Below are 17,865 nucleotides of genomic sequence, written 5' to 3'. Positions count from 1 at the left end.
GTCCATCGTCACCCGGCAACCGTTGGAACTGGTAGCCTTGGATCATGTAAAACTGACCCCAAGCAGAAGTGGCTACGTCTACGCGTTAACCATCGTGGATCATTACTCCCGGTTCTTGGTTGTCGTCCCCGTCAAGGACTTAACGGCTCAAACAGCAGCTAGAGCCTTCCAGCAGCACTTCTGCCGTCCACACGGGTACCCGGACCAAGTGCTGACGGACCAGGGACCTGCCTTTGAAGCGGAGGTCTTCCAGGAATTCTGCAATCTGTATGGCTGCCGGAAGATAAGGACGACACCCTACCATCCGCAAACTAATGGACTTTGTGAAAAAATGAACCAGGTGGTAATGGATCTGCTAAAAACATTGCCCCTGGAAGAACGCAGTCTGTGGCCTGAGAAGTTGCCCGATCTGGTGGACCTATACAACCACATCCCGGTAGGTTCCACCAACTGTACCCCGGCTTACCTAATGAGGGCGAGACCTGGTAAGTTACCTGTTGACCTGGAAATGGGAGTCCTGACACCTGAGGACACTTCACCAGAAACAGACTGGGACACAGAGAGGCAGCAGCAGTACCGGAGAGTACAAGAGAGCGTGGAGCGAAGTCTCTGTCAGGCTAGGGAAAGACAAGAGAAGACTTACAACCAGTATGCTCCCGCTGTTCCCCTGGTACCCGGAGAGCAGGTCTTGAAGAGGAAAAGACGGCTCCACAAGTTGGATGACCAGTGGGAGGAGGACCCGTACACCGTACTGCCCTCAAGCCACGAGAACCCGAAGGTCTGTACCATCAGTAAAGACGGAGGGGAAACCACAGCCATTGTATCCCGGGACCACCTGAAGAAGTGTCCCGAACAACTGAGGAACCCTGAAGAGGAACAAGAAGACCATCGACCCGTGGAAGAAAGGGAAGATATGGTTAGTACCGTGCTCGGGGACTTCCCTCAGTCTTGGACTCAAGTCAATGGTGCAGTTGTGGTACCCGTACTCACCTTCCTCCAACCATCATCCCAAGAACCTACGGAGCAACGGGTAGAGCTGGAAGAACAGCCGGTCCAGGAGGCAGAAGACTCCACACAAGCAGAACAGGAGAATCAACCCTCTGCTTATAGTGAGCCTGCCGTACCCCTAGTGAGACAAAGAGCCGGTAGACAGCTGCCCAGTTTACCCTTGACAGCTCCTACACCCTGTAGTTCAGGGCCAGACAGTCAGCTCCGTAGGTCCACTCGGGCCACTAGAGGCCAGTTACCCGCACGCTGGAGAATTTAAAGTGTATAAATTGTTTTATTTATGTTTTTCTGTGTATTGTTGCTTGTGAATAATTTTGTGTTTCCAGTTGTTTTTAGGAAACCTTGGTGGATTTACCGGGAATCCTTGTATACAGTTGGAGCGTAACCCAGGATGGACTAGAGACTGTTAAGGACTCGGGGTAGGACAGACCCCTACCTGGTTACGTCTCCCTGTGTTGGTGAAATGGACACCTTGCTTTCTTCAGAGACTGCACCCGGTTGCGGACACGCCGTAACCATCTTTATATGTTTTCTTATTGTATTATTAATGTTTTTGCCTTGTTATGTTTTTCTAAATGTGTTTAGTCCCGGAGTACTAAATTTCACTAGGGGGGAATGTGGCACCCCAGGGGTCTGGTTTTCCACAGTAATGTAATGTTATGTCTGAGAGCAGGTGGGAGGTCCTTTGGTCAGGGATCCTGTGCATGCCACACCTCCTGCCCAGTCTTGGGAGGGGAAGAACTTCCCCTGTATAAACCCGGGGCTGAGGCAGGGTGAGTCAGACAAGGAGAGTGGAGACAAGAAGCAGCATAGGAAACAGCAGAGTTCCAAGGAGTCAGGGGCTGGCAGCTGCAGCGCTCGCCCTGACTAAGAAGATTCTTTACCGGACCCGGAGTCCGAGGCTGTGGGGACTAACTCCTGCCCAGCAGCAGAATCCGTCAGGCAGGGGATTTCAGGTCCTCTGGCCCAGAAGCCCGAAGGCACGGTCACACGCGTGGGACCAGCACCGCCATCGTGGAGCGGAAGCCATTAGAAGGCCCCGAGTCACCGGCCATACGGGTGAGCACCACACGGTACACTCAGGGACGTGGGCTACTTACATCAGCTTCTAGCAAGGTAGCCAGAAGAGTACAGTCAGTTTGTGAGGCCTATAACTACGCCTGGCCAGGGGAGATCCCATCTGCTCAAAGACTGACCAGGCCCCGTTTGCTAGCAAGTACTCCGAGAGGGTCTATCGTTGTTACCAGTAAAGACCCTGAACTACACCGTACCGTCTCTGAGTGGTTCCTGCTACCCCCATCATCCACGTCGGCTGCCCTGAGGCCATACCCCTCCCGTTGGGGGTTATACTATCACGCTGCACAATCCTACCACCGGCCTCAGCGGTCTGCCCTGCAGCAGCAGCTCCCTGGCTGCACTCAACGGGTGGCGTAGTCATCAACTATTTACTACTAATAGATTGCCGTCTAGTTTGACTCCCTGGGCACGGACCGGGTCACCGCCACGAGACTACAACCCTCTACTGATCCGGCTCCGGGTAGGCTCCCGCATGCGCAACGCAGCGCGACACAGGCCCAGGGGCGCGTCAAAAGCAAAGCCAAAAAGTCCATCCCAAAATCCGACAAACAAGCAAAATGAACAAAAAACATTGAATTCAATTCTTTCTGATTTTAGAAACTGCATTAAAGAAGGGGTGCACCGGTCCTGGAGATACTGCAATACCAGGTCAATGCGTGGAGTGGACAGAGCAAGCTCTTTTTCCATCTCCCTGTTCTAAAAATCCATTTAATATATGGTCCCCAGATAGGGGACGTATCAGATATTAAACTGATAAGAACAGATACTACACTTGATCTTAGCCAAAAGGCCGAGAAGCGATAACCAGAATTGGTTTCAAACTACGGAGCCACCCAAGGATCCTGAAATGTCCATTTGTGGAGATGAGCTCCTGGACTCCCGTTAAGAAGACATCTTGTCAACCTCTAGATCCCTTACATGCCTGCACTTTTCGGCTTGCTGCTGCTGCAATCCACGCGTTTTAGATCTGCATAACTCCACCTCTTTAAACACAGCACCTTCACCCCCTGCTGTTCCCACCCGCCTCAACACCGTTGGAAGGGAGGAGAACCAATTAAGGCGGGGGGTGGGGTGGAACGAGCAGCTGTCTACCCTTAGCAGGAGGGCTCCTGATTACATACCTCTCCTGCTGCTGCTGCTGCTGGCTGTCCAGCAGCAGACTGAAGGTGGCTGCTGCTGTGCACAGGTATATAAAGGCTCAGAGCCTATTATGACACGCGCAGCCAGCGTTCCATTGCCACATTCCATCTACTGCAGGCAGGATACCTGGCTGGCTGAATGTCGCTGAGAAGCTCACAGAGACCGCCATAAGCAACAGTTTAACAGAATGCCACAGACTAATCAACCAAACTTTTTGGGTTGGGTTCTCTTTTATAGTCTGCAGGCATTAAATGAAAGAAGTCAGTGTTCCAGCAGAAGGAGACAACGTTTCAGAAAAGGCATTGTAGCAAACCAAAAAAGAAATTTTAAGCGCAGCAGAGTAACCAGCGCACATACCTGTTAGCTCAGGTGAGTTTAAAAGGCTGCTGTTGATAACAAGGGCATTTGCTAAATAGATGGTGTGTGTGCAACAATATACTGAAAGGTCAATTATATTGTGCAGCTTATCTCACCACCTGTAGTTATTTAGGTGAAAGCTCCAAAATGCTTGCCTAATATGTCTGTTTATCCAAAAGGAAGTAAAAAGGGAGAGCTAGAAAGATAGCATTGCATCACATTACATGGCAATGCAATGCACAGTTGCTGAAGTTGAACCAAAATGAGCTTGTAATCTGGCTTCTGCAACTTTGAACATGAAAAATCCAATGAGGAGAAGAAAAGCAAAGCCAAAGAGTCCATTCCAAAATCCGACAAACAAGCAAAATGAACAAAAAACATTGAATTCAATTCTTTCTGATTTTAGAAAATGCATTAAAGAAGGGGTGCACCGGTCCTGGAGATACTGCAATACCAGGTCAATGCGTGGAGTGGACAGAGCAAGCTCTTTTTCCATCTCCCTGTTCTAAAAATCCATTTTATATATGGTCCCCAGATAGGGGACGTATCAGATATTAAACTGATAAGAACAGATACTACACTTGATCTTAGCCAAAAGGCCGAGAAGCGATAACCAGAATTGGTTTCAAACTACGGAGCCACCCAAGGATCCTGAAAAGTCCATTTGTGGAGATGAGCTCCTGGACTCCCGTTAAGAAGACATGTTGTCAACCTCTAGATCCCTTACATGCCTGCACTTTTCGGCTTGCTGCTGCTGCAATCCACGCGTTTTAGATCTGCATAACTCCACCTCTTTAAACACAGCACCTTCACCCCCTGCTGTTCCCACCCGCCTCAACACCGTTGGAAGGGAGGAGAACCAATTAAGGCGGGGGGTGGGGTGGAACGAGCAGCTGTCTACCCTTAGCAGGAGGGCTCCTGATTACATACCTCTCCTGCTGCTGCTGCTGCTGGCTGTCCAGCAGCAGACTGAAGGTGGCTGCTGCTGTGCACAGGTATATAAAGGCTCAGAGCCTATTATGACACGCGCAGCCAGCGTTCCATTGCCACATTCCATCTACTGCAGGCAGGATACCTGGCTGGCTGAATGTCGCTGAGAAGCTCACAGAGACCGCCATAAGCAACAGTTTAACAGAATGCCACAGACTAATCAACCAAACTTTTTGGGTTGGGTTCTCTTTTATAGTCTGCAGGCATTAAATGAAAGAAGTCAGTGTTCCAGCAGAAGGAGACAACGTTTCAGAAAAGGCATTGTAGCAAACCAAAAAAGAAATTTTAAGCGCAGCAGAGTAACCAGCGCACATACCTGTTAGCTCAGGTGAGTTTAAAAGGCTGCTGTTGATAACAAGGGCATTTGCTAAATAGATGGTGTGTGTGCAACAATATACTGAAAGGTCAATTATATTGTGCAGCTTATCTCACCACCTGTAGTTATTTAGGTGAAAGCTCCAAAATGCTTGCCTAATATGTCTGTTTATCCAAAAGGAAGTAAAAAGGGAGAGCTAGAAAGATAGCATTGCATCACATTACATGGCAATGCAATGCACAGTTGCTGAAGTTGAACCAAAATGAGCTTGTAATCTGGCTTCTGCAACTTTGAACATGAAAAATCCAATGAGGAGAAGAAAAGCAAAGCCAAAGAGTCCATCCCAAAATCCGACAAACAAGCAAAATGAACAAAAAACATTGAATTCAATTCTTTCTGATTTTAGAAACTGCATTAAAGAAGGGGTGCACCGGTCCTGGAGATACTGCAATACCAGGTCAATGCGTGGAGTGGACAGAGCAAGCTCTTTTTCCATCTCCCTGTTCTAAAAATCCATTTAATATATGGTCCCCAGATAGGGGACGTATCAGATATTAAACTGATAAGAACAGATACTACACTTGATCTTAGCCAAAAGGCCGAGAAGCGATAACCAGAATTGGTTTCAAACTACGGAGCCACCCAAGGATCCTGAAAAGTCCATTTGTGGAGATGAGCTCCTGGACTCCCGTTAAGAAGACATGTTGTCAACCTCTAGATCCCTTACATGCCTGCACTTTTCGGCTTGCTGCTGCTGCAATCCACGCGTTTTAGATCTGCATAACTCCACCTCTTTAAACACAGCACCTTCACCCCCTGCTGTTCCCACCCGCCTCAACACCGTTGGAAGGGAGGAGAACCAATTAAGGCGGGGGGTGGGGTGGAACGAGCAGCTGTCTACCCTTAGCAGGAGGGCTCCTGATTACATACCTCTCCTGCTGCTGCTGCTGCTGGCTGTCCAGCAGCAGACTGAAGGTGGCTGCTGCTGTGCACAGGTATATAAAGGCTCAGAGCCTATTATGACACGCGCAGCCAGCGTTCCATTGCCACATTCCATCTACTGCAGGCAGGATACCTGGCTGGCTGAATGTCGCTGAGAAGCTCACAGAGACCGCCATAAGCAACAGTTTAACAGAATGCCACAGACTAATCAACCAAACTTTTTGGGTTGGGTTCTCTTTTATAGTCTGCAGGCATTAAATGAAAGAAGTCAGTGTTCCAGCAGAAGGAGACAACGTTTCAGAAAAGGCATTGTAGCAAACCAAAAAAGAAATTTTAAGCGCAGCAGAGTAACCAGCGCACATACCTGTTAGCTCAGGTGAGTTTAAAAGGCTGCTGTTGATAACAAGGGCATTTGCTAAATAGATGGTGTGTGTGCAACAATATACTGAAAGGTCAATTATATTGTGCAGCTTATCTCACCACCTGTAGTTATTTAGGTGAAAGCTCCAAAATGCTTGCCTAATATGTCTGTTTATCCAAAAGGAAGTAAAAAGGGAGAGCTAGAAAGATAGCATTGCATCACATTACATGGCAATGCAATGCACAGTTGCTGAAGTTGAACCAAAATGAGCTTGTAATCTGGCTTCTGCAACTTTGAACATGAAAAATCCAATGAGGAGAAGAAAAGCAAAGCCAAAGAGTCCATCCCAAAATCCGACAAACAAGCAAAATGAACAAAAAACATTGAATTCAATTCTTTCTGATTTTAGAAACTGCATTAAAGAAGGGGTGCACTGGTCCTGGAGATACTGCAATACCAGGTCAATATGTGGAGTGGACAGAGCAAGCTCTTTTTCCATCTCCCTGTTCTAAAAATCCATTTAATATATGGTCCCCAGATAGGGGACGTATCAGATATTAAACTGATAAGAACAGATACTACACTTGATCTTAGCCAAAAGGCCGAGAAGCGATAACCAGAATTGGTTTCAAACTACGGAGCCACCCAAGGATCCTGAAAAGTCCATTTGTGGAGATGAGCTCCTGGACTCCCGTTAAGAAGACATGTTGTCAACCTCTAGATCCCTTACATGCCTGCACTTTTCGGCTTGCTGCTGCTGCAATCCACGCGTTTTAGATCTGCATAACTCCACCTCTTTAAACACAGCACCTTCACCCCCTGCTGTTCCCACCCGCCTCAACACCGTTGGAAGGGAGGAGAACCAATTAAGGCGGGGGGTGGGGTGGAACGAGCAGCTGTCTACCCTTAGCAGGAGGGCTCCTGATTACATACCTCTCCTGCTGCTGCTGCTGCTGGCTGTCCAGCAGCAGACTGAAGGTGGCTGCTGCTGTGCACAGGTATATAAAGGCTCAGAGCCTATTATGACACGCGCAGCCAGCGTTCCATTGCCACATTCCATCTACTGCAGGCAGGATACCTGGCTGGCTGAATGTCGCTGAGAAGCTCACAGAGACCGCCATAAGCAACAGTTTAACAGAATGCCACAGACTAATCAACCAAACTTTTTGGGTTGGGTTCTCTTTTATAGTCTGCAGGCATTAAATGAAAGAAGTCAGTGTTCCAGCAGAAGGAGACAACGTTTCAGAAAAGGCATTGTAGCAAACCAAAAAGGAAATTTTAAGCGCAGCAGAGTAACCAGCGCACATACCTGTTAGCTCAGGTGAGTTTAAAAGGCTGCTGTTGATAACAAGGGCATTTGCTAAATAGATGGTGTGTGTGCAACAATATACTGAAAGGTCAATTATATTGTGCAGCTTATCTCACCACCTGTAGTTATTTAGGTGAAAGCTCCAAAATGCTTGCCTAATATGTCTGTTTATCCAAAAGGAAGTAAAAAGGGAGAGCTAGAAAGATAGCATTGCATCACATTACATGGCAATGCAATGCACAGTTGCTGAAGTTGAACCAAAATGAGCTTGTAATCTGGCTTCTGCAACTTTGAACATGAAAAATCCAATGAGGAGAAGAAAAGCAAAGCCAAAGAGTCCATCCCAAAATCCGACAAACAAGCAAAATGAACAAAAAACATTGAATTCAATTCTTTCTGATTTTAGAAACTGCATTAAAGAAGGGGTGCACCGGTCCTGGAGATACTGCAATACCAGGTCAATGCGTGGAGTGGACAGAGCAAGCTCTTTTTCCATCTCCCTGTTCTAAAAATCCATTTAATATATGGTCCCCAGATAGGGGACGTATCAGATATTAAACTGATAAGAACAGATACTACACTTGATCTTAGCCAAAAGGCCGAGAAGCGATAACCAGAATTGGTTTCAAACTACGGAGCCACCCAAGGATCCTGAAAAGTCCATTTGTGGAGATGAGCTCCTGGACTCCCGTTAAGAAGACATGTTGTCAACCTCTAGATCCCTTACATGCCTGCACTTTTCGGCTTGCTGCTGCTGCAATCCACGCGTTTTAGATCTGCATAACTCCACCTCTTTAAACACAGCACCTTCACCCCCTGCTGTTCCCACCCGCCTCAACACCGTTGGAAGGGAGGAGAACCAATTAAGGCGGGGGGTGGGGTGGAACGAGCAGCTGTCTACCCTTAGCAGGAGGGCTCCTGATTACATACCTCTCCTGCTGCTGCTGCTGCTGGCTGTCCAGCAGCAGACTGAAGGTGGCTGCTGCTGTGCACAGGTATATAAAGGCTCAGAGCCTATTATGACACGCGCAGCCAGCGTTCCATTGCCACATTCCATCTACTGCAGGCAGGATACCTGGCTGGCTGAATGTCGCTGAGAAGCTCACAGAGACCGCCATAAGCAACAGTTTAACAGAATGCCACAGACTAATCAACCAAACTTTTTGGGTTGGGTTCTCTTTTATAGTCTGCAGGCATTAAATGAAAGAAGTCAGTGTCCCAGCAGAAGGAGACAACGTTTCAGAAAAGGCATTGTAGCAAACCAAAAAAGAAATTTTAAGCGCAGCAGAGTAACCAGCGCACATACCTGTTAGCTCAGGTGAGTTTAAAAGGCTGCTGTTGATAACAAGGGCATTTGCTAAATAGATGGTGTGTGTGCAACAATATACTGAAAGGTCAATTATATTGTGCAGCTTATCTCACCACCTGTAGTTATTTAGGTGAAAGCTCCAAAATGCTTGCCTAATATGTCTGTTTATCCAAAAGGAAGTAAAAAGGGAGAGCTAGAAAGATAGCATTGCATCACATTACATGGCAATGCAATGCACAGTTGCTGAAGTTGAACCAAAATGAGCTTGTAATCTGGCTTCTGCAACTTTGAACATGAAAAATCCAATGAGGAGAAGAAAAGCAAAGCCAAAGAGTCCATCCCAAAATCCGACAAACAAGCAAAATGAACAAAAAACATTGAATTCAATTCTTTCTGATTTTAGAAACTGCATTAAAGAAGGGGTGCACTGGTCCTGGAGATACTGCAATACCAGGTCAATGCGTGGAGTGGACAGAGCAAGCTCTTTTTCCATCTCCCTGTTCTAAAAATCCATTTAATATATGGTCCCCAGATAGGGGACGTATCAGATATTAAACTGATAAGAACAGATACTACACTTGATCTTAGCCAAAAGGCCGAGAAGCGATAACCAGAATTGGTTTCAAACTACGGAGCCACCCAAGGATCCTGAAAAGTCCATTTGTGGAGATGAGCTCCTGGACTCCCGTTAAGAAGACATGTTGTCAACCTCTAGATCCCTTACATGCCTGCACTTTTCGGCTTGCTGCTGCTGCAATCCACGCGTTTTAGATCTGCATAACTCCACCTCTTTAAACACAGCACCTTCACCCCCTGCTGTTCCCACCCGCCTCAACACCGTTGGAAGGGAGGAGAACCAATTAAGGCGGGGGGTGGGGTGGAACGAGCAGCTGTCTACCCTTAGCAGGAGGGCTCCTGATTACATACCTCTCCTGCTGCTGCTGCTGCTGGCTGTCCAGCAGCAGACTGAAGGTGGCTGCTGCTGTGCACAGGTATATAAAGGCTCAGAGCCTATTATGACACGCGCAGCCAGCGTTCCATTGCCACATTCCATCTACTGCAGGCAGGATACCTGGCTGGCTGAATGTCGCTGAGAAGCTCACAGAGACCGCCATAAGCAACAGTTTAACAGAATGCCACAGACTAATCAACCAAACTTTTTGGGTTGGGTTCTCTTTTATAGTCTGCAGGCATTAAATGAAAGAAGTCAGTGTTCCAGCAGAAGGAGACAACGTTTCAGAAAAGGCATTGTAGCAAACCAAAAAGGAAATTTTAAGCGCAGCAGAGTAACCAGCGCACATACCTGTTAGCTCAGGTGAGTTTAAAAGGCTGCTGTTGATAACAAGGGCATTTGCTAAATAGATGGTGTGTGTGCAACAATATACTGAAAGGTCAATTATATTGTGCAGCTTATCTCACCACCTGTAGTTATTTAGGTGAAAGCTCCAAAATGCTTGCCTAATATGTCTGTTTATCCAAAAGGAAGTAAAAAGGGAGAGCTAGAAAGATAGCATTGCATCACATTACATGGCAATGCAATGCACAGTTGCTGAAGTTGAACCAAAATGAGCTTGTAATCTGGCTTCTGCAACTTTGAACATGAAAAATCCAATGAGGAGAAGAAAAGCAAAGCCAAAGAGTCCATCCCAAAATCCGACAAACAAGCAAAATGAACAAAAAACATTGAATTCAATTCTTTCTGATTTTAGAAACTGCATTAAAGAAGGGGTGCACCGGTCCTGGAGATACTGCAATACCAGGTCAATGCGTGGAGTGGACAGAGCAAGCTCTTTTTCCATCTCCCTGTTCTAAAAATCCATTTAATATATGGTCCCCAGATAGGGGACGTATCAGATATTAAACTGATAAGAACAGATACTACACTTGATCTTAGCCAAAAGGCCGAGAAGCGATAACCAGAATTGGTTTCAAACTACGGAGCCACCCAAGGATCCTGAAAAGTCCATTTGTGGAGATGAGCTCCTGGACTCCCGTTAAGAAGACATGTTGTCAACCTCTAGATCCCTTACATGCCTGCACTTTTCGGCTTGCTGCTGCTGCAATCCACGCGTTTTAGATCTGCATAACTCCACCTCTTTAAACACAGCACCTTCACCCCCTGCTGTTCCCACCCGCCTCAACACCGTTGGAAGGGAGGAGAACCAATTAAGGCGGGGGGTGGGGTGGAACGAGCAGCTGTCTACCCTTAGCAGGAGGGCTCCTGATTACATACCTCTCCTGCTGCTGCTGCTGCTGGCTGTCCAGCAGCAGACTGAAGGTGGCTGCTGCTGTGCACAGGTATATAAAGGCTCAGAGCCTATTATGACACGCGCAGCCAGCGTTCCATTGCCACATTCCATCTACTGCAGGCAGGATACCTGGCTGGCTGAATGTCGCTGAGAAGCTCACAGAGACCGCCATAAGCAACAGTTTAACAGAATGCCACAGACTAATCAACCAAACTTTTTGGGTTGGGTTCTCTTTTATAGTCTGCAGGCATTAAATGAAAGAAGTCAGTGTTCCAGCAGAAGGAGACAACGTTTCAGAAAAGGCATTGTAGCAAACCAAAAAAGAAATTTTAAGCGCAGCAGAGTAACCAGCGCACATACCTGTTAGCTCAGGTGAGTTTAAAAGGCTGCTGTTGATAACAAGGGCATTTGCTAAATAGATGGTGTGTGTGCAACAATATACTGAAAGGTCAATTATATTGTGCAGCTTATCTCACCACCTGTAGTTATTTAGGTGAAAGCTCCAAAATGCTTGCCTAATATGTCTGTTTATCCAAAAGGAAGTAAAAAGGGAGAGCTAGAAAGATAGCATTGCATCACATTACATGGCAATGCAATGCACAGTTGCTGAAGTTGAACCAAAATGAGCTTGTAATCTGGCTTCTGCAACTTTGAACATGAAAAATCCAATGAGGAGAAGAAAAGCAAAGCCAAAGAGTCCATCCCAAAATCCGACAAACAAGCAAAATGAACAAAAAACATTGAATTCAATTCTTTCTGATTTTAGAAACTGCATTAAAGAAGGGGTGCACCGGTCCTGGAGATACTGCAATACCAGGTCAATGCGTGGAGTGGACAGAGCAAGCTCTTTTTCCATCTCCCTGTTCTAAAAATCCATTTAATATATGGTCCCCAGATAGGGGACGTATCAGATATTAAACTGATAAGAACAGATACTACACTTGATCTTAGCCAAAAGGCCGAGAAGCGATAACCAGAATTGGTTTCAAACTACGGAGCCACCCAAGGATCCTGAAAAGTCCATTTGTGGAGATGAGCTCCTGGACTCCCGTTAAGAAGACATGTTGTCAACCTCTAGATCCCTTACATGCCTGCACTTTTCGGCTTGCTGCTGCTGCAATCCACGCGTTTTAGATCTGCATAACTCCACCTCTTTAAACACAGCACCTTCACCCCCTGCTGTTCCCACCCGCCTCAACACCGTTGGAAGGGAGGAGAACCAATTAAGGCGGGGGGTGGGGTGGAACGAGCAGCTGTCTACCCTTAGCAGGAGGGCTCCTGATTACATACCTCTCCTGCTGCTGCTGCTGCTGGCTGTCCAGCAGCAGACTGAAGGTGGCTGCTGCTGTGCACAGGTATATAAAGGCTCAGAGCCTATTATGACACGCGCAGCCAGCGTTCCATTGCCACATTCCATCTACTGCAGGCAGGATACCTGGCTGGCTGAATGTCGCTGAGAAGCTCACAGAGACCGCCATAAGCAACAGTTTAACAGAATGCCACAGACTAATCAACCAAACTTTTTGGGTTGGGTTCTCTTTTATAGTCTGCAGGCATTAAATGAAAGAAGTCAGTGTTCCAGCAGAAGGAGACAACGTTTCAGAAAAGGCATTGTAGCAAACCAAAAAAGAAATTTTAAGCGCAGCAGAGTAACCAGCGCACATACCTGTTAGCTCAGGTGAGTTTAAAAGGCTGCTGTTGATAACAAGGGCATTTGCTAAATAGATGGTGTGTGTGCAACAATATACTGAAAGGTCAATTATATTGTGCAGCTTATCTCACCACCTGTAGTTATTTAGGTGAAAGCTCCAAAATGCTTGCCTAATATGTCTGTTTATCCAAAAGGAAGTAAAAAGGGAGAGCTAGAAAGATAGCATTGCATCACATTACATGGCAATGCAATGCACAGTTGCTGAAGTTGAACCAAAATGAGCTTGTAATCTGGCTTCTGCAACTTTGAACATGAAAAATCCAATGAGGAGAAGAAAAGCAAAGCCAAAGAGTCCATCCCAAAATCCGACAAACAAGCAAAATGAACAAAAAACATTGAATTCAATTCTTTCTGATTTTAGAAACTGCATTAAAGAAGGGGTGCACCGGTCCTGGAGATACTGCAATACCAGGTCAATGCGTGGAGTGGACAGAGCAAGCTCTTTTTCCATCTCCCTGTTCTAAAAATCCATTTAATATATGGTCCCCAGATAGGGGACGTATCAGATATTAAACTGATAAGAACAGATACTACACTTGATCTTAGCCAAAAGGCCGAGAAGCGATAACCAGAATTGGTTTCAAACTACGGAGCCACCCAAGGATCCTGAAAAGTCCATTTGTGGAGATGAGCTCCTGGACTCCCGTTAAGAAGACATGTTGTCAACCTCTAGATCCCTTACATGCCTGCACTTTTCGGCTTGCTGCTGCTGCAATCCACGCGTTTTAGATCTGCATAACTCCACCTCTTTAAACACAGCACCTTCACCCCCTGCTGTTCCCACCCGCCTCAACACCGTTGGAAGGGAGGAGAACCAATTAAGGCGGGGGGTGGGGTGGAACGAGCAGCTGTCTACCCTTAGCAGGAGGGCTCCTGATTACATACCTCTCCTGCTGCTGCTGCTGCTGGCTGTCCAGCAGCAGACTGAAGGTGGCTGCTGCTGTGCACAGGTATATAAAGGCTCAGAGCCTATTATGACACGCGCAGCCAGCGTTCCATTGCCACATTCCATCTACTGCAGGCAGGATACCTGGCTGGCTGAATGTCGCTTTGAAGCTCACAGAGACCGCCATAAGCAACAGTTTAACAGAATGCCACAGACTAATCAACCAAACTTTTTGGGTTGGGTTCTCTTTTATAGTCTGCAGGCATTAAATGAAAGAAGTCAGTGTTCCAGCAGAAGGAGACAACGTTTCAGAAAAGGCATTGTAGCAAACCAAAAAAGAAATTTTAAGCGCAGCAGAGTAACCAGCGCACATACCTGTTAGCTCAGGTGAGTTTAAAAGGCTGCTGTTGATAACAAGGGCATTTGCTAAATAGATGGTGTGTGTGCAACAATATACTGAAAGGTCAATTATATTGTGCAGCTTATCTCACCACCTGTAGTTATTTAGGTGAAAGCTCCAAAATGCTTGCCTAATATGTCTGTTTATCCAAAAGGAAGTAAAAAGGGAGAGCTAGAAAGATAGCATTGCATCACATTACATGGCAATGCAATGCACAGTTGCTGAAGTTGAACCAAAATGAGCTTGTAATCTGGCTTCTGCAACTTTGAACATGAAAAATCCAATGAGGAGAAGAAAAGCAAAGCCAAAGAGTCCATCCCAAAATCCGACAAACAAGCAAAATGAACAAAAAACATTGAATTCAATTCTTTCTGATTTTAGAAACTGCATTAAAGAAGGGGTGCACCGGTCCTGGAGATACTGCAATACCAGGTCAATGCGTGGAGTGGACAGAGCAAGCTCTTTTTCCATCTCCCTGTTCTAAAAATCCATTTAATATATGGTCCCCAGATAGGGGACGTATCAGATATTAAACTGATAAGAACAGATACTACACTTGATCTTAGCCAAAAGGCCGAGAAGCGATAACCAGAATTGGTTTCAAACTACGGAGCCACCCAAGGATCCTGAAAAGTCCATTTGTGGAGATGAGCTCCTGGACTCCCGTTAAGAAGACATGTTGTCAACCTCTAGATCCCTTACATGCCTGCACTTTTCGGCTTGCTGCTGCTGCAATCCACGCGTTTTAGATCTGCATAACTCCACCTCTTTAAACACAGCACCTTCACCCCCTGCTGTTCCCACCCGCCTCAACACCGTTGGAAGGGAGGAGAACCAATTAAGGCGGGGGGTGGGGTGGAACGAGCAGCTGTCTACCCTTAGCAGGAGGGCTCCTGATTACATACCTCTCCTGCTGCTGCTGCTGCTGGCTGTCCAGCAGCAGACTGAAGGTGGCTGCTGCTGTGCACAGGTATATAAAGGCTCAGAGCCTATTATGACACGCGCAGCCAGCGTTCCATTGCCACATTCCATCTACTGCAGGCAGGATACCTGGCTGGCTGAATGTCGCTGAGAAGCTCACAGAGACCGCCATAAGCAACAGTTTAACAGAATGCCACAGACTAATCAACCAAACTTTTTGGGTTGGGTTCTCTTTTATAGTCTGCAGGCATTAAATGAAAGAAGTCAGTGTTCCAGCAGAAGGAGACAACGTTTCAGAAAAGGCATTGTAGCAAACCAAAAAAGAAATTTTAAGCGCAGCAGAGTAACCAGCGCACATACCTGTTAGCTCAGGTGAGTTTAAAAGGCTGCTGTTGATAACAAGGGCATTTGCTAAATAGATGGTGTGTGTGCAACAATATACTGAAAGGTCAATTATATTGTGCAGCTTATCTCACCACCTGTAGTTATTTAGGTGAAAGCTCCAAAATGCTTGCCTAATATGTCTGTTTATCCAAAAGGAAGTAAAAAGGGAGAGCTAGAAAGATAGCATTGCATCACATTACATGGCAATGCAATGCACAGTTGCTGAAGTTGAACCAAAATGAGCTTGTAATCTGGCTTCTGCAACTTTGAACATGAAAAATCCAATGAGGAGAAGAAAAGCAAAGCCAAAGAGTCCATCCCAAAATCCGACAAACAAGCAAAATGAACAAAAAACATTGAATTCAATTCTTTCTGATTTTAGAAACTGCATTAAAGAAGGGGTGCACCGGTCCTGGAGATACTGCAATACCAGGTCAATGCGTGGAGTGGACAGAGCAAGCTCTTTTTCCATCTCCCTGTTCTAAAAATCCATTTAATATATGGTCCCCAGATAGGGGACGTATCAGATATTAAACTGATAAGAACAGATACTACACTTGATCTTAGCCAAAAGGCCGAGAAGCGATAACCAGAATTGGTTTCAAACTACGGAGCCACCCAAGGATCCTGAAAAGTCCATTTGTGGAGATGAGCTCCTGGACTCCCGTTAAGAAGACATGTTGTCAACCTCTAGATCCCTTACATGCCTGCACTTTTCGGCTTGCTGCTGCTGCAATCCACGCGTTTTAGATCTGCATAACTCCACCTCTTTAAACACAGCACCTTCACCCCCTGCTGTTCCCACCCGCCTCAACACCGTTGGAAGGGAGGAGAACCAATTAAGGCGGGGGGTGGGGTGGAACGAGCAGCTGTCTACCCTTAGCAGGAGGGCTCCTGATTACATACCTCTCCTGCTGCTGCTGCTGCTGGCTGTCCAGCAGCAGACTGAAGGTGGCTGCTGCTGTGCACAGGTATATAAAGGCTCAGAGCCTATTATGACACGCGCAGCCAGCGTTCCATTGCCACATTCCATCTACTGCAGGCAGGATACCTGGCTGGCTGAATGTCGCTGAGAAGCTCACAGAGACCGCCATAAGCAACAGTTTAACAGAATGCCACAGACTAATCAACCAAACTTTTTGGGTTGGGTTCTCTTTTATAGTCTGCAGGCATTAAATGAAAGAAGTCAGTGTTCCAGCAGAAGGAGACAACGTTTCAGAAAAGGCATTGTAGCAAACCAAAAAAGAAATTTTAAGCGCAGCAGAGTAACCAGCGCACATACCTGTTAGCTCAGGTGAGTTTAAAAGGCTGCTGTTGATAACAAGGGCATTTGCTAAATAGATGGTGTGTGTGCAACAATATACTGAAAGGTCAATTATATTGTGCAGCTTATCTCACCACCTGTAGTTATTTAGGTGAAAGCTCCAAAATGCTTGCCTAATATGTCTGTTTATCCAAAAGGAAGTAAAAAGGGAGAGCTAGAAAGATAGCATTGCATCACATTTAGTGTTGAGCATTCCGATACTGAAATATCGGGTATCGGCCGATATTCACTGTATCGGAATTCCGATACTTAATTCCGATACTTTTATAATATCGAATACCGGAATCGGAAGTTCCCATAATGCCTGCGCTCTGCAGTGTCTGTGAAGGATGACAAGCTGGATGGCAGCGCTCAGCTGCGATCCAGCTTGTCATCAGAATGCCATCCCAGCGTGGGAGAATTCTCCTGACTGTTTAAAAGCCGGCGCGCGGTAAAAAGCCGCCGGCTTTTAAACAATCACGCAGCCCCATACTGCTTCCCCGCAGCCTCCCACCCCGATCCTCCGCTCCCCTCGCCACCTCCAATCCCAATCGTAAATTAGGACCGGGCGGGGAGTGCAGCACCAAGGAGCGAAGGACCCGGGCGAGGAAGCCGGCAGTGAAAAGACTTCACCGCCGGCTTTCCCGTTCTGTGCTGCGCTTTCCCGCCGGTTATTTCAAATGAACAGCTGAGGTATCAGGTGATGCCGATCAGCTGTTAATTTGAAGTAGCCGCGGTGCCCTCAGAGGGTTCATGTGAGTTCATGCTTGACTGCATGAACTCACATCAACTTTCCCACGGCCGCACAGGTCAGCCACTCCTCCCAAACCCGTCATGATTAGTGTGTGCGGGGTGTGTGTGCGGGGTGTGTGTGTGTGTGCGGGGTGTGTGTGTGTGTGCGGGGTGTGTGTGTGCGGGGTGTGTGTGTGTGCGGGGTGTGTGTGTGCGGGTGTGTGTGCGGGGTGTCTGTGCGTGCAGGCAGACATAGGCCGATGTGACACTACTACTCCCATCGGCCTATGTCTGTCCCCCGTCCACTCCTGCCAGCAGGATCAGCTCGATGGGAGCAGTAGTTCCCATCAGCCTGATCCTGCTATTTAAATTGCCCTACTGTGTCCCCAATAAATTTTAAATACATGTCATTGGTGGCCAGTGGTTACCTAAAAGAAATTAGTTCATACATTACCTGTCCCCGCCGATCG

The 17,865-nt window shown here is 46.8% G+C and overlaps 11 non-coding genes across 11 annotated transcripts; all 11 read right to left on the bottom strand.

Annotated features, from left to right (window-relative positions):
• Window positions 1-2,696: 2,696 nt before the first annotated feature.
• On the bottom strand, window positions 2,697-2,887 carry LOC141212447 (U2 spliceosomal RNA). The gene has a single exon (XR_012282205.1). It is a non-coding gene; the product is annotated as a U2 spliceosomal RNA (small nuclear RNA).
• Window positions 2,888-4,002: 1,115 nt separating this feature from the next.
• On the bottom strand, window positions 4,003-4,193 carry LOC141212460 (U2 spliceosomal RNA). Its single transcript, XR_012282217.1, has one exon. It is a non-coding gene; the product is annotated as a U2 spliceosomal RNA (small nuclear RNA).
• Window positions 4,194-5,308: 1,115 nt separating this feature from the next.
• Window positions 5,309-5,499, bottom strand: LOC141212446 (U2 spliceosomal RNA). Its single transcript, XR_012282204.1, has one exon. It is a non-coding gene; the product is annotated as a U2 spliceosomal RNA (small nuclear RNA).
• A 1,115-nt stretch (window positions 5,500-6,614) lies between these two features.
• On the bottom strand, window positions 6,615-6,805 carry LOC141212471 (U2 spliceosomal RNA). Its single transcript, XR_012282228.1, has one exon. It is a non-coding gene; the product is annotated as a U2 spliceosomal RNA (small nuclear RNA).
• A 1,115-nt stretch (window positions 6,806-7,920) lies between these two features.
• LOC141212445 (U2 spliceosomal RNA) lies at window positions 7,921-8,111 on the bottom strand. The gene has a single exon (XR_012282203.1). It is a non-coding gene; the product is annotated as a U2 spliceosomal RNA (small nuclear RNA).
• Window positions 8,112-9,226: 1,115 nt separating this feature from the next.
• On the bottom strand, window positions 9,227-9,417 carry LOC141212550 (U2 spliceosomal RNA). The gene has a single exon (XR_012282275.1). It is a non-coding gene; the product is annotated as a U2 spliceosomal RNA (small nuclear RNA).
• A 1,115-nt stretch (window positions 9,418-10,532) lies between these two features.
• Window positions 10,533-10,723, bottom strand: LOC141212444 (U2 spliceosomal RNA). Its single transcript, XR_012282202.1, has one exon. It is a non-coding gene; the product is annotated as a U2 spliceosomal RNA (small nuclear RNA).
• Window positions 10,724-11,838: 1,115 nt separating this feature from the next.
• Window positions 11,839-12,029, bottom strand: LOC141212442 (U2 spliceosomal RNA). Its single transcript, XR_012282200.1, has one exon. It is a non-coding gene; the product is annotated as a U2 spliceosomal RNA (small nuclear RNA).
• A 1,115-nt stretch (window positions 12,030-13,144) lies between these two features.
• On the bottom strand, window positions 13,145-13,335 carry LOC141212441 (U2 spliceosomal RNA). The gene has a single exon (XR_012282199.1). It is a non-coding gene; the product is annotated as a U2 spliceosomal RNA (small nuclear RNA).
• Window positions 13,336-14,450: 1,115 nt separating this feature from the next.
• LOC141212439 (U2 spliceosomal RNA) lies at window positions 14,451-14,641 on the bottom strand. The gene has a single exon (XR_012282198.1). It is a non-coding gene; the product is annotated as a U2 spliceosomal RNA (small nuclear RNA).
• A 1,115-nt stretch (window positions 14,642-15,756) lies between these two features.
• LOC141212438 (U2 spliceosomal RNA) lies at window positions 15,757-15,947 on the bottom strand. The gene has a single exon (XR_012282197.1). It is a non-coding gene; the product is annotated as a U2 spliceosomal RNA (small nuclear RNA).
• Window positions 15,948-17,865: the final 1,918 nt, after the last annotated feature.

Source organism: Phyllobates terribilis, unplaced genomic scaffold, assembly GCF_046119375.1.
Source record: "Phyllobates terribilis strain yellow unplaced genomic scaffold, ASM4611937v1 Scaffold_175__1_contigs__length_3988992, whole genome shotgun sequence".
Classification (NCBI taxonomy): Eukaryota; Metazoa; Chordata; class Amphibia; order Anura; family Dendrobatidae; genus Phyllobates; species Phyllobates terribilis.
The sequence above is the reverse complement of the archived record's forward strand: the minus strand, read 5'-3'. Positions and strand labels throughout refer to the sequence as shown.